General features: G+C 55.3%; 1 protein-coding gene across 2 annotated transcripts in view; it reads left to right on the top strand.

Annotated features, from left to right (window-relative positions):
• Positions 1-13,413, top strand: part of OLFM2 (olfactomedin 2) — an 88,401-nt gene that overhangs the window by 63,354 nt on the left and 11,634 nt on the right. The window lies entirely within an intron of this gene.

Genomic DNA, 13,413 nt, shown 5'->3' with positions numbered 1-13,413 from the left:
AGCGGAGGCCTATCGGGCTTGCTGGGTGGAGGAGGCGTCTTCCACAGAAGGGACGGGAGCTGCCGGGAGTGAGATGCTGGCTTGAAAGTTGTTTTCGCATCTCTTCCTCCCTAATGAGGGAGCTTGTGGCATCCTTACCCAGAGCTGCCACCTGCCTGTTAGCGAGCCACACACATGAATATTTCATCCTGTTTTCTCCCTCGACGGTGCTTTGAACAGTCCTGCTCGGTGAAATCAAAGCGTGGCAGGTACAGACAGACCCTTCAGGAGCCAGTGGTTCCTCTCTGCAGCAGAGGCAGGTGTCTATTCCACAAGCATTGAAAGCGCTGAAAGGGGACGCGGCAGCCATGTGTGCAGGGGATGCCTTGGGGTTCAGCTGCATTTTCATTCCAGCTCGGCTAGAGATGCTCCGACAGCCAACATGTACACGCAGAATGTCCCCCCGTCACCTTGCCCCCACTCCCCCCCGACCTGGCAAACTTCAGCTGGCGTCATTGGCAGAGTCTGCATGCTGAAGGCCGTGAGTTCAATGTTTTCAAAGCAATGCCTGAGTGTGAAAGCCACCGTTTGGGACCCCGATCAGTGAGCTGCCTTAGGGACACTGTGGTAAGTGTGTGTCCCTGGAGGTCAACCGGGCCGCCCAGAACTACTAGTTGCATGTGAAAATGTCAGTGGTTGAGCTGGCACAAGCTAAGGGAGCAGCTCCTCCGGCTAGTATCTGTAGTATGCTGTCACCTCCCATGTGTGCTGGAGAGGGACAAGGCCCCTGCTGTGTTCGTGTGGATTATTGAGCCTTCTGGAGACGGTGCCATGGAGCCTGGCATGGTGGGGTCTGGTGAAAGGTGACGGCTTGCCAGCCCCAGGCAGAGCATGGAACAGATTTCACATGGGAGGCGGCAAGGTGAGGTCCCCACCCGAACAGCCCCTCTCTTGGGCTGTCTGCAGTGACCTCTGTAGAAGCGCTCCGAGAACCATGGACATTACAGATGGAAAGACCCTGCCTTGTCCTATTTCTGCTGGCCAATAGGGGCGTGTTCCCTGTTGCTTATTCTTCCATGGTCTGTGGCCTCCGCTGTGCTATTTTATTTTTCTCTAGCATCTTCTGCATGGCCATTAGCCTTTCCCAGCCTTGCAAATCCCAACTGCAAAAATCAGCCTCCACTGCTGGAGTCATAGCATTAGCAAAGGGAGCTGCGAAGTTGGAGAGCGTTCACAGAAGAGCCAGGAGATGGACCTGAGGCCTGAGAAACCTGCCTGACAGCGGAAGGATAATCTGCTTGACTTGCTGAAGAGAAGGTTACAGCGTGGCTTGATTACGGCCTAGAAGTGCCTATGTGGGGAGGAGATTTCTGATCACAGACAAGGGCAGAGCAAGAGCCGGTGGCTGGAAGCAGGCACTAGACGAATTCAGCGTAGAACGAAGGCACACATTTATACCGGTGAGGGGATTGACCTAGAGGTGCAGGGGATTCTGGATGACGTGGTCCCGTTAGCCCGCAGACCACTGGGCGGGATGCTAGGCTCGTGGGGGTGCTCTCTGGCCCGCAGGAGGTCACACTAGACTGGTACATCTGGGGCTGGAGTTAATACTGCACCTTTACAGGCAAGCCCCTGCCGCTCAGCTCATGCCCTTTGGTCCTGCCTCCACCAGCTCAGCTCAGGAGTCAGCAGAGGAGGCAGGGCCATGGGCGAGTGCCAGGCTGACACCAGGGGAAGGGCCTCATATTTGCAATTAAAAATAAGTAAACAAACAAATGCTTTTCCCTGCAGCCCCTGGGGAGGAATCTCTGCTGATAAATGACTGCAGTCCAGCCGCCTCCCCAGCCTCTTCTCCATTCAATCACCTTCCCCCAGTCATTTTTCAGGTGCTCCGAAGCTGCTCTGATTAGAAACCATTTGCTGGGAGTAATGGCTGTTGATTTCTGCAGCAGATGGGAGAGGAACTGTAACCCAGCCAGAGCCACCAGGCAGTGGAGCGGCCAGGAGCTGCAATCTCCCCACTGCAGCTGGGACGGGAGCATAGGGGTCTCTGGAGGTAACTCACCAGTGACCTAGGCATCTGCATCCAATTGACCCGACATGAGGTGCACCCTGTGCTGATATGGGCACTGGGGGGTTCCCCAAGCCCCAGGGATGGGCCTGGGCTGAACAGGTCAGAGCCTGCTGGGCCCCTCTGCAGCTTGGGTCGTGTCCTAAAGCCAGAAACCCTAAATAGCCCACCCCTGTTGTACAGACAAAACTACACAGGATCTTTTCAGGGGACAAGACAAAGATGTCACATTTATTATGATGATAATCTGATTTATGATCAATAACTAATACCTTAATTCTTATACACACACACATTATACCTAATACCTATACACACACACCCCAGATGTTCTGCAGCTGCTGCATAGTTACTAGTCCTGAAGATAGCTTGAGTTCGTGGCTTGATTTTGCAGCTTGGCTTCGTAGCTTGTGGCGGCTAACTGGCCAGGAAAGCCGGGCACAAGGACAAGCTGGATCTCTGTTGGGCAGGCACCGATGTCCTTCCATGTTGGCAGCAGAATGTTACCCGAAGTCTCTCATCTCACCCTTCTTTTTTATAGGCTTTTAGTTTGGATTCAAAGTCTATAGGTCTTGCTGTGTGTCACGCTGCCTCTGGGTTTGGATTGATCACCCATCAATTGCAGGCGTGACTTTCAGCCTTGAATCTGGCTTTGATCTTCCTTCTGTTGTTTTTTTGTCCTTTTCTTTTTAGGGTGGATGCTTCTTAGGCCATGTCTACATCTAAAATTTTGCAGCGCTGGTTGTTACAGCTGTATTAGTACAGCTGTATAGGGTCAGCGCTGCAGAGTGGCCACACTTACAGCAACCAGCGCTGCAAGTGGTGTTAGATGTGGCCACACTGCAGCGCTGTTGGGCGGCTTCAAGGGGGGTTTCGGGAACGCGAGAGCAAACCGGGGAAGGAGACCAGCTTCGCCGCGGTTTGCTCTCGCGTTCCCGGAGCCACCCTGCAAACCGCAGGGAAGGAGACCTGCTTGCTCGGGGTTCCGGGAACAAGAGAGCAAACCGGGAAAGGAGACCAGCTTCGCCGCGGTTTGCTCTCGCGTTCCCGGAGCCACCCAGCAAACCACAGGGAAGGAGACCTGCTTGCTCGGGGGTTCGGGGAACGAGAGAGCAAACCGGGAAAGGAGACCAGCTTCGCCGCGGTTTGCTCTCGCGTTCCCGGAGCCACCCTGCAAACCGCAGGGAAGGAGACCTGCTTGCTCGGGGTTCCGGGAACGAGAGAGCAAGCCGGGGAAGGAGACCAGCTTCGCCGCGGCTTGCTCTAGCGTTCCCGGAGCCACCCTGCAAACCGCAGGGAAGGAGAACCGCTTGCTCGGCGGTTCGGGGAACGAGAGAGCAAACCGGGAAAGGAGACCAGCTTCGCCGCGGTTTGCTCTCGCGTTCCCGGAGCCACCCTGCAAACCGCAGGGAAGGAGAACCGCTTGCTCGGCGGTTCGGGGAACGAGAGAGCAAACCGGGAAAGGAGACCAGCTTCACTGCGGTTTGCTCTCGCGTTCCCGGAGCCACCCAGCAAACCACAGGGAAGGAGACCTGCTTGCTCGGGGGTTCGGGGAACGAGAGAGCAAACCGGGAAAGGAGACCAGCTTCGCCGCGGTTTGCTCTCGCGTTCCCGGAGCCACCCTGCAAACCGCAGGGAAGGAGACCTGCTTGCTCGGGGTTCCGGGAACGAGAGAGCAAGCCGGGGAAGGAGACCAGCTTTGCCGCGGCTTGCTCTAGCGTTCCCGGAGCCACCCTGCAAACCGCAGGGAAGGAGAACCGCTTGCTCGGCGGTTCGGGGAACGAGAGAGCAAACCGGGAAAGGAGACCAGCTTCGCCGCGGTTTGCTCTCGCGTTCCCGGAGCCACCCTGCAAACCGCAGGGAAGGAGAACCGCTTGCTCGGCGGTTCGGGGAACGAGAGAGCAAACCGGGAAAGGAGACCAGCTTCACCGCGGTTTGCTCTCGCGTTCCCGGAGCCACTCTGCAAACCGCAGGGAAGGAGAACCGCTTGCTCGGGGTTCCGGGAACGAGAGAGCAAACCGGGAAAGGAGACCAGCTTGATTACCAGAGGCTTCCTCGTTCCACGGAGGTCAAGAAAAGTGCTGGTAAGTGTCTACATTGGATTACCAGCGCTGGATCACCAGCGCTGGATCCTCTACACCCCAGACAAAACGGGAGTACGGCCAGCGCTGCAAACAGGGAGTTGCAGCGCTGGTGATGCCCTGCAGATGTGTACACCTTCAAAGTTGCAGCGCTGTAACTCCCTCACCAGCGCTGCAACTTTCTGATGTAGACAAGCCCTTAGTTTGTTTAGGGCTGTTGTCTAGGTCTTCAGCCGTTGGTATTTGAACTTTATCTCATCAGGAGAGACTGGGGCTGGAGGTTGATTCCATCATCCATACATACCTTATTCACACATCTAAACTAAACTAATAAGATGACAGCAGGGTTTGCAAAAATGAAGGTTGAAGGAAGCTTTTACAAAATGGAGTGAGTGTTTTAAAATGGGGTTTGAATTACAATATGGCAAACAGGGAACAGAAGTTAGTTACAGTGTAGGCAGGTGTAGTGTGGATGGTGAACAAAAGTTACATTAATAAAGTGAACAATTAAAAACAATTTCATTTATCAGTTCTACACCCCACCCCGACCCCAGTGCTCTGGGCAGTCCCATTCCCCTGGCCACTGTGTCCAGTCCTTACGCACCTGTCTGTCGTCTGGGCCTCCCAGATAGGGTGACCAGATGGCCTGATTTTATAGGGACAGTCCCAATTTTTGGGTCTTTTTCTTACATAGGCTCCTATTACCCCCCACCCTGTCCCGATTTTTCACATTTGCTGTCTGGTCACCCTATTCCCAGATCTGCGTTAAGCCGCACCAGCCTCAGTAACCGCCCGACCGGCCTGTGAAGGGTGCGTCTAGTGGCGAGAGCGGGGACTGGCAATGGGGAGCCATTGGGCTCTAATTCGGCTCCGGTCGGGGCCGTGTTGTAGCGGATAAGAGCAAGGCGGTTGGAGGCAGGACTCTTGGGTTCTTTTCCACTCTTTTCCCATGTGACTGTGGGTAAATAACATCACCGCTCATTGCCTCAGTTTCCCCCTGTAGGGTGGGGATAGGGACTCTGGCCCACCTCCTGGGGCATGTGAAGAGCCGTTAATTACCCACAGAGCCCACTGTTCCCAGTCCTGGCGGGTGGGGCCCCGAGAAGGCTGCGTGTTGCCAGGCTACGTGGAATGGATGAAACTCTTCCCAGCTAACACCGGGGCCCAGGTGGCTGCTGCCTGCCACCACGCAGCCGCACGACCACCCTCGGCTGCCACCTCGCGGTTACTGGCACCGGCACTGCCAGGAGCTGCGGGGAGGGACTGGCCGTTCTGCAGACGGTGCTGAGCAAAGTGGGGCTGGGATTCGCGCGGGCTCTGGGTCAGAGCCGCCTGCGTTGGGAGCTGGAGCCATTCTCCCAGCAAAGCCTGCAAGCCCCTTTGCCTAGCTGCTGAGACCAGCTGTCCCCAGTGCTGCAGGGCTTGTAGGTACAACCAGAACCCGCCAGCCAGGTCTCTCTGGGCGCCAGGATCTTAGGCCCCAGACTGGGGGTTCCCTGCCTCTTCCCAGCCAGCCCCAAACTGAACCCTCCTCCAGCCCCTCCTTTCTGGCCTTTGTCTCTTTCCCGGGCCAGGAGGTCTCTTTGTTCTCCCACACCTTTAGCATCCCCTTGCAGGGGGAAAGGGCCTGGGTCATTAGTTGCCACGGAGACAGAGTTTCAGCCAGAACTGAGGCCCCACACGGATATTCAGAGGAAACATTAAGAACAGCCCCTCTTTGTCACACCCAGCTTCTGGCAAACAGAGGCTAGGGACACCATTCCTGCCAGCCTGGCTAATAGCCACTGATGGACCTTCCTCCATGAACTTACCTAGTTCCTTTTTGAACCCTGTTATAGTCTTGGCCTTCACAACATCCTCTGGCAAGGAGTTCCACAGGTTGACTGTGCGTTGTGTGAAGAAACACTTCCTTTTGTTTGTTTTAAACCTGCTGCCTATTAGTTTCATTGGGTGACCCCTAGTTCTTGTGTTATTTACTCCTTCTCATAACAACTGCTTTTACTAGGGACGTTTGGGGCTGGGTGCCAGCCTCACGGGGTGAGTTCTCTGGCCTGCCTGGTTCAGGGCAGGCTCTGTAATTACAAGGGTCCCTTCTTGGCAGTGAAATCGCCAGCTCTTTGCCAGTACATCCTTCCTACCTCCCACGGCTCCACCAAGATCCTGAAACTGATGAACGTTTCCTCTTCCTCAGTGATTCTCCACCTTCCCCCAAGGTGACCCTGCTTCACAGGCAGAGGCTCTTCCCGAGCCCCGTCCCCTCACATATGTGATCAGGAGGAGGCAGCGCCAAGCGAGTCTGTTTGTGCGTGAGGGTCGGGAGGCTGACAGGGATACTTGGCCTTGCAGGACAGAGTCCCAGAGCCCAGACATCCATGCTGCAATTAAACAGCGCCTTGAGCCCGGCCAGCCACGGGTTTGAAATTGCAGCGTAGACGTACCCTAAAAGCTTGAACCCCAGGGCACAGGTGCTGTGCCCAGGCTGGAGAACTGCCCAGAACAGAGCAGCTGGTTCCTGCCAGGGAGTCACTTGTCCGTTTTTCCCCTCACCCCTGCATCTTGATTGTGCTCTTGGCTGGCAGGTTTATCAGCCCGGTTTCAAAGAGCAGCACTCCAGGAGCGTGAGTCTCCAGCCTGCCCGTGGCCTGAGTGTCACGGAGTCTCTGGGCGATGCTCTAGAACTGCTCCCCACAAAGCCAGTCCGGACTTTGGGGAGCCTCCTCTCCCTTGGAGCAGACTGTCTGCAGGGCAAGAAGCTCTCACGGCTTCACCTCCTGGGTCTCTCCTTGGAGCATTCAGCATCCTCTGCCCCTCCGTGCGCTTCCCACAGTGAACCTGCCCCAGCAGGGGTCCTGGGGAAGCCAGAGGGTCCTGCACCCCAACTTTGCAGTCAGACATAACTCTCAGCCAGCCGGTAAAACAGAGGTTTATTTGATGACAGGAACACAGTCTAAAACAGAGCTTGTAGGTACCGTGAGCCGGTCCCCTCGGCCGGGTCCATTCTGGGGGTCAGTGAGCCAGACCCCCATGTCTGCACTTCACTCCTCGTCCCCAGCCAACTCCAGACTCCAAAACCCCTCCAGCCCCTCCTCCTCTGCTCAGTTCCTTTCCCGGGCCAGGAGGTCACCTGATCCCTTTGTCTCCAACACCTTCAGCTGGCACCTTTGCAGAGGGGGGGCCCAGGCCATCAGTTGCTAGGAGACAGAGGGTCAGGCATTTAGGTGCACTGGTCCTTTGCTCTGCAGCAATCACACACCCTTATTCCACCACCTAGATACTTAAGAACTGCCATGGGGACACTGAGGCACCAGCACAGTATTCAGAGAAAACATTAAGAACATTCCCAGTTTGCCACACTGAGACAGAAGGCGAGTAACACGCAGCGCCTCTGGTGCATGGTGTAGGGTGGGGCGCTGTTCCTGGGGAGCCCGCAGCATCGCCAAGTAGATGTGCACCCGGCCGCGGTAACTCACTGGGCAAAGGCAGGCATCTGAGGCGAGGGAGAGGCAGCTGATGCAGCAGCAGTCACCCTGAGTCCATGCCAAGCCCGTGCCCTGGCAAGCCCAGAGATGGCACCTGAGGCTGGCATGGAGGGACGAGGGTGTCTACTCCTGTCCACAGCTCTTGGGCACAATGAGGCCTTTGTGGAGCAGCCCAGGGTGAGTGACACGAACCTCGGGCAATGGCCTGGAATTGCAGCTTCTGGACGGTCAGTGGGGAGCTCAGTGACAGGCCCCCCCTTTCCCGCCCAGCCTCGTGCCTGGCGGGAGCTTTGCTCGGCTGCTTCCTGAAGCACCAGCATGTGCCCCAAAGTCTTTCTCCAGCCCTGGGGTTCCCAGCAGCTCCCCAGCTCTGCAGCAGTTAGCGCCCATGGGCTCCTGGCATCGCAAGAGGCAGCACGTTCCCTTGGGTGGGGCCCTGCAAAGGAACTCAGGCACCTGGGTTCCATTCCTGGCTCTGCTGGTGACCTTGGACCAGTCACTGCCTCCCTCCAGCTCTTTGGCACAGGGACTGTCTCTCTTTCTCTGTCGGTGCACGCTGGGGCCCTGAGCTCGGTTGAGGTGTCCCTGTGGCACCACAGAGTCCAGGGCTCTGACTGTCCCCTTGAGAGCTCAGCGTGTTCTGGAAGTGCCTGTCTCCACAGGCCGGGTCTGGACGCAGGGTTCCTGTTGGCTTCAATGGGGGTTGTGTCTGTGCTCGGATGCAGGGTCTCAAGGCTTGACCGCGTGGAGGTGACGTACCAAGGAGTTAATCCGCAGGACGGACTCCCTCATCGCTCCCTCCCTCGGCCCCAGCTCTTGCTGTGAATGTTGACTCCCATGGGGCGGCAATTAATTCTCAGGGCTGCTGGCTGCCTGCATAGCCAGCCTGGGTTTTTCCACTCGCAGAGGGACATTCGGCTGGGAGCTGGGAGCCTGACTCAGTCCTACCTCCAGCGCTAAGCACCGCTCAGTTGCAGCCGTCTGCATTTAGCTCCATGGCGGATTCATTCCAGTCAATCTGGATGGTGATTTTGGTCACTGGCTTTATCTCCCCTAGTCAAAGGGTATTTTTCTGTGATTTCAAGTCAGGCATCGTTGTGCATCCCGATCACAGCCACATGCACACACCCAGTGCTATTGCAATGCCCCCTCCTCACTGCGCGTGTACACACACACACACACACACACACACACACACACACACACACACACACACACACACACACACACACACACACACACACACACACACACACTGCCCTCCCCCCGCCTGTCCCTGAGGCTGGATCCTGGCAGCTCAGCTCATTCCAGGGCCTTCTCTTTCACACTCTCCACTCCAGCAGCCGTCATAAAAAATGCAGCAGCAATTACTGTGCCGGCTTTCCAGAGCTAGGTGTGGTGTCGCTCTGTGCAGCTAACCTTGCCCAGGACGCAGCACAGGCCTGTAAGGTGCAGGGAGCTGGGGAGGGCAGAGGAAATGATAGAGGCCAGCAGCAGGCAGGACCTGTGCAGTGTCTCGCTGCCGGCGTGGGACAGCTGAAACCATGGAAATGTGCTGGGGGGCAGCACTCAGCAGCACGCGCAGCAGTGTCTGGACTCAGAGAAGCAGTGGGGACTAGCAAACCCATGTCCCTGGGGCCCGATTCTTCTCCCTCTCACCCCTGGTAACACTACTGTTCTCCTAGGGTCGTTGGGAGGAGGAGGACTGGCCTCCGAGTGCAGATGGGCTCATGGGAGCACCTTGGCTGGCTGTGTAGTGCAGGCCAGAGCTCCCCTCCCACGGGCTAGCACAGATCCTGTAACCAGCCACCAAAGCCCAGATTCTCCGGTGCCCAGCACCTTGTGCCACTGCTTATACCAGCGCCGAGGGAGTGCAGATCATTGCTGCTCTGATCTGCTTTGTACTGGTGTAAACGGGGAAGGACAGCGAGCAGCTCAGCTCCCGCAGTCTGACGGGAAAGGGAGCCGGCCCTGCAGCTGGAGGCGCGGCGTTTCCCGCACCTGCTCAGCTTGGAGCGTGCGAAAAGCCGTCATGCAGAGACAGCGGTGCGGCCGGCAGCCTGGGCTCCCCACTGCGAGGGTTGTGGATGAGGTTGTGCTTGGGCAGCCACCCTGGCCTGCTGCCCTGGTCTGCCGTGGTTGCACTGCTGTTTTTAACTCTCTAGCTTGATCAAAACTAGCTTCTGTGAGTCTCTCCGAGCCGGCCACTGCTCCCTTCCCGCTGCCGGGCAGACAGCGGTGTCAATGGAGCACCTGCCCCAAGGTCAGTCGAAATACGGGTGCAAGTGAGCTAAGAAAAGCGTCCATGGATTCACCGCATCTGTTCGTAGAACTCTGCCGGGGTTAATTCCTCCCCTCGTGTCTATTGCTGTCGGGCCTCAGCTTCCAGCCCCAGGATTCTGGTCTGTCTTTGTCTGCTGGGTTCCATTGCCCTGTGCTACGGGGATCTTCTCCTCATGGGGACTTCTGGGGCCAAGCCACCTCTTCACCGTCCCTTGTTGGAAGCTGTCTCCAGACCTTGGCCAATGCAGCTGGTGATTCACCAGCCATGTGCTCTAGGAGGTGCTGAGTTTCATCCATTTTTAGGCCAAAAAGGATCATTCGGATCACCTAGTCAGAGCTCCTGCAGAACACAGGATATAGAATTTCCTGCGTGGTTTATGTACCCAGGGCCGGCCTTAGGATTTATGGTGCCCTAGGCGAGAGATTATTAAACTGGTGCCCCTGTGCCTGATCTGCTCTTAGCAACACAAACATAAGCTTATAGTATTGGAAAACTTGCCACATTCACATTATTAAAACCAGTTTATCTTAATTAAGCACACTGTAATGCTGATGGACTAGCACTAAAGGAGCAGCACTATAGAAAAAATTCTGATATGACAGAATGATGCAAATAATATATTTTTTTTAATTTATCAAAATTTTATTGGAAATTTATATGAAGAGGTATTGAAACAAAGATTTGTTTTTAATTAAAAGCAATCTTTCTGGCTTTTTTGGCTGCAAAATCAGTAATAATGTCATCATATGACAAAGACAAAGTCGTGTCTTGTTCGATCGCAAGAATAGCAAGACCAGTCAAGCGTTCCTGACTCATGGTAGAGCGGAGATAGTTTTTAATGAGCTTTAGTTTTGAGAAACTCCGTTCTCCTGATGCTACTGTTACAGGAATTGTCAGTAGAATACGAGTGGCAATGTACACATTAGGATATATGTCAACAAGTTTGCGGGTATGAATAAACTGTACAATGTCCATCACCGATTTTGCATGTGGCAACATTGATGACAGTGTACTCAATTCTTTGTACAGTTCAAGTCCATTTAAATCAAAAGTATCACTGTGCTTCAGGAGGCTCTCTAGATTCTTGCACTTTGTCATTATTGTTCTTGTTTTCCTATTTCGTTGAATTTAGTTATGTCATACAAAAATCCAAACTGTTCATGGTGTACTTGCAAGGTATTAAACCTTTCATCAACAGCAGATACTGCTTTATCCATCACAACATTAAAAAATTCAACCTCAAATTTCTTTTCTGGATCGTCTATGGGCATGATCTGCTGTACAGATTCTTCATAAAGAAGTGTTCCTGGCCTTTTTAACTCATATTAACTATGTATTTACTTTATGAAAGTTGGAGAAAACATTGTGAAAACGTAAAACATTGGCTGCCCAACTTCTGGGCTGGCAAAAGTTATACTGACTCACAGGGAAAAAAAAAGCAGGAGAATCTTAGTACAACATATGGTCACTCTATACCAGGGGTCGGCAACCTTTCAGAAGTGGTGTGCCAAGTTCACTATAATTTAAGGTTTCTCGTGCCAGTGATACATTTTAATGTTTGTAGAAGGTTTCTCTCTATGTCTATATTATATAAATAAACTATTGTTATTATCTGAGGTCTTGGCCACCGGTCCTGCTCAGGCCACTGCCAGCTGAGTAAATGAAACCCCAAACCGGCAGTGGGCTGGTGGCTGGAACACTAGACAAGGATCCCAGGCCCTGCTCAGCCCGCTGCTGGCCTGGGGTTCTGACCACCAACTCCTGCCAGCCAGGATCCCGGCCAAACCCCCCCTCAGCCGGCTACCAGCCTGGGATTCTGCTCACCCAGGCTGGCAGGAGGCAGAGTGGGGCTGGCGGCTGAGCTCCTGACTGGCAAGGGGCCGGCAGCCGGAACCCCGGAGTAGCAGTAGGCTGAGTGCTGCTGGCACCCCAGACTGGCAGCAGACTGAGCCACTCAACCCCCCACCGGCCCTGCACAGCCCGCCACCGGCCCGCTCAGCCCGCCACCAGCCCACTCAGCCCGCTGCCGGCTGAGTGAATGGAACCCCAGGCTGACAGCAGGTTGAGTGGTTCAGCTGGCCTGCTCAGCCCACTGCCAGCCTGGGGTTCCTTGGGGGTCCCCAGGCCAGCAGCAGGTGCTGAGTGGGGCCGATGGCTGGTATCCCAGCTGGCAATAGGGCAGCAGCCGGAACCCCAGAGCAGTGATGGGCTGAGCCGCTCAGCCTGCTGCTGCATACCATCAAAAATCAGCTCACCTGCCACCTTTGACACGTGTGCCGTAGGTTGCAGACCCCTGCTTTATACACTAGAAAGGAGATGAGCATATTACAGATGAGCCATCCAGGCCGAGTGGGTCCGACACTGACTCTGACCCCTTTGTGACCTTGGGTGAGCCCCTTCTCCCCTGTAACGCAGAGACAGCAACACAGATTGCAGAAGATTAATTAGCTCCTATTCACCGACTGCTTGGAAGATGCAAAGTGCTAAGTATTGTAATTATTAATTTCTAACCCAGGGGCCGGAACCTGCCTCTGGCATATTAATGAGCCCTTAACGATGGTGCCAGAGCTCTGTCGTCATTATCATGCTTGAGGTAAACAGCGCACAGGCCTCTTGATCTTCATTAGGGGGAGGTGAGAGAGGGTCTGCAGAGAGTGGGAGAGCTGCAGGGATTCTGTGTCACAGGAGCCAGGAGTGCAGGGTAGCCACCAGGGAGGCTGGGGGGTTCGGAGAGGGAGTCGGCCAGAGCAGGGAGGGGTTGGGGGGACTTGAGGCCATGGAGCCCTCCTGTGTGCTGAGCCTAGCAGGGGAAATCCAGGCCTTGTCCTGATCCCGTCTGCTCGGGGTAAATTTCACCCCTTGGAAAGGTTAAGACCTAAGCCCGTCTGGCCAGCTCTGCAAAGGAGGTCAGCGTATGTGGGGCCGAGCTCTTCATCTGGCCAGAAGAGTCTTATTTCATCAGCATCGTACTTCCCTTTCGCTGGAACCGATTCCTGATTGACCTACCCCAAACCAGCATCAGCCTGGTGTGAAACAGAGGGCGTGTGTCCACGCAGCCTTTTGTGTCAGTTTAACCAAATCAGTTCAGAATCACACTGAATGTGAAACTGGTGCAATTTTCTCACATAGACAAACTCTTAGACTGTGAATTTTTCAGGGCAGGGATTGTCTGCAGTGCCCGGTGTGACGGGGCCCCGATCTCGATCGCTGTGTGTCTGGGCAGCGCCCGGCCCGATGTGGCTCTGATCTTGGTCGCCGCGTGTCTGGGCAGTGCCCAGCCCAATGTGGCCACGATCTCGGTCGCTGTGTGTCTGGGCAGCGCCCAGCCCGATGTGGCCCTGATCTTGGTCGCTATGTGTCTGGGCGGCGCCCAGCGCGACAGGGCCCCCATCTTGGTCACTGTGTGTCTGGGCAGCGCCCAGCCCGATGTGGCCCCGATCTCGGTCGCTGTGTGTCTGGGCAGCGCCCAGCCCGATGTGGCCCCGATCTCGGTCGCTGTGTGTCTGGGCGGCGCCCAGC

This window comes from Gopherus evgoodei, unplaced genomic scaffold (assembly GCF_007399415.2).
Source record: "Gopherus evgoodei ecotype Sinaloan lineage unplaced genomic scaffold, rGopEvg1_v1.p scaffold_66_arrow_ctg1, whole genome shotgun sequence".
In the NCBI taxonomy this organism is placed as follows: Eukaryota; Metazoa; Chordata; order Testudines; family Testudinidae; genus Gopherus; species Gopherus evgoodei.
Note: the sequence above shows the minus strand (reverse complement) of the source record. Positions and strands in the feature narration are given on the sequence as shown.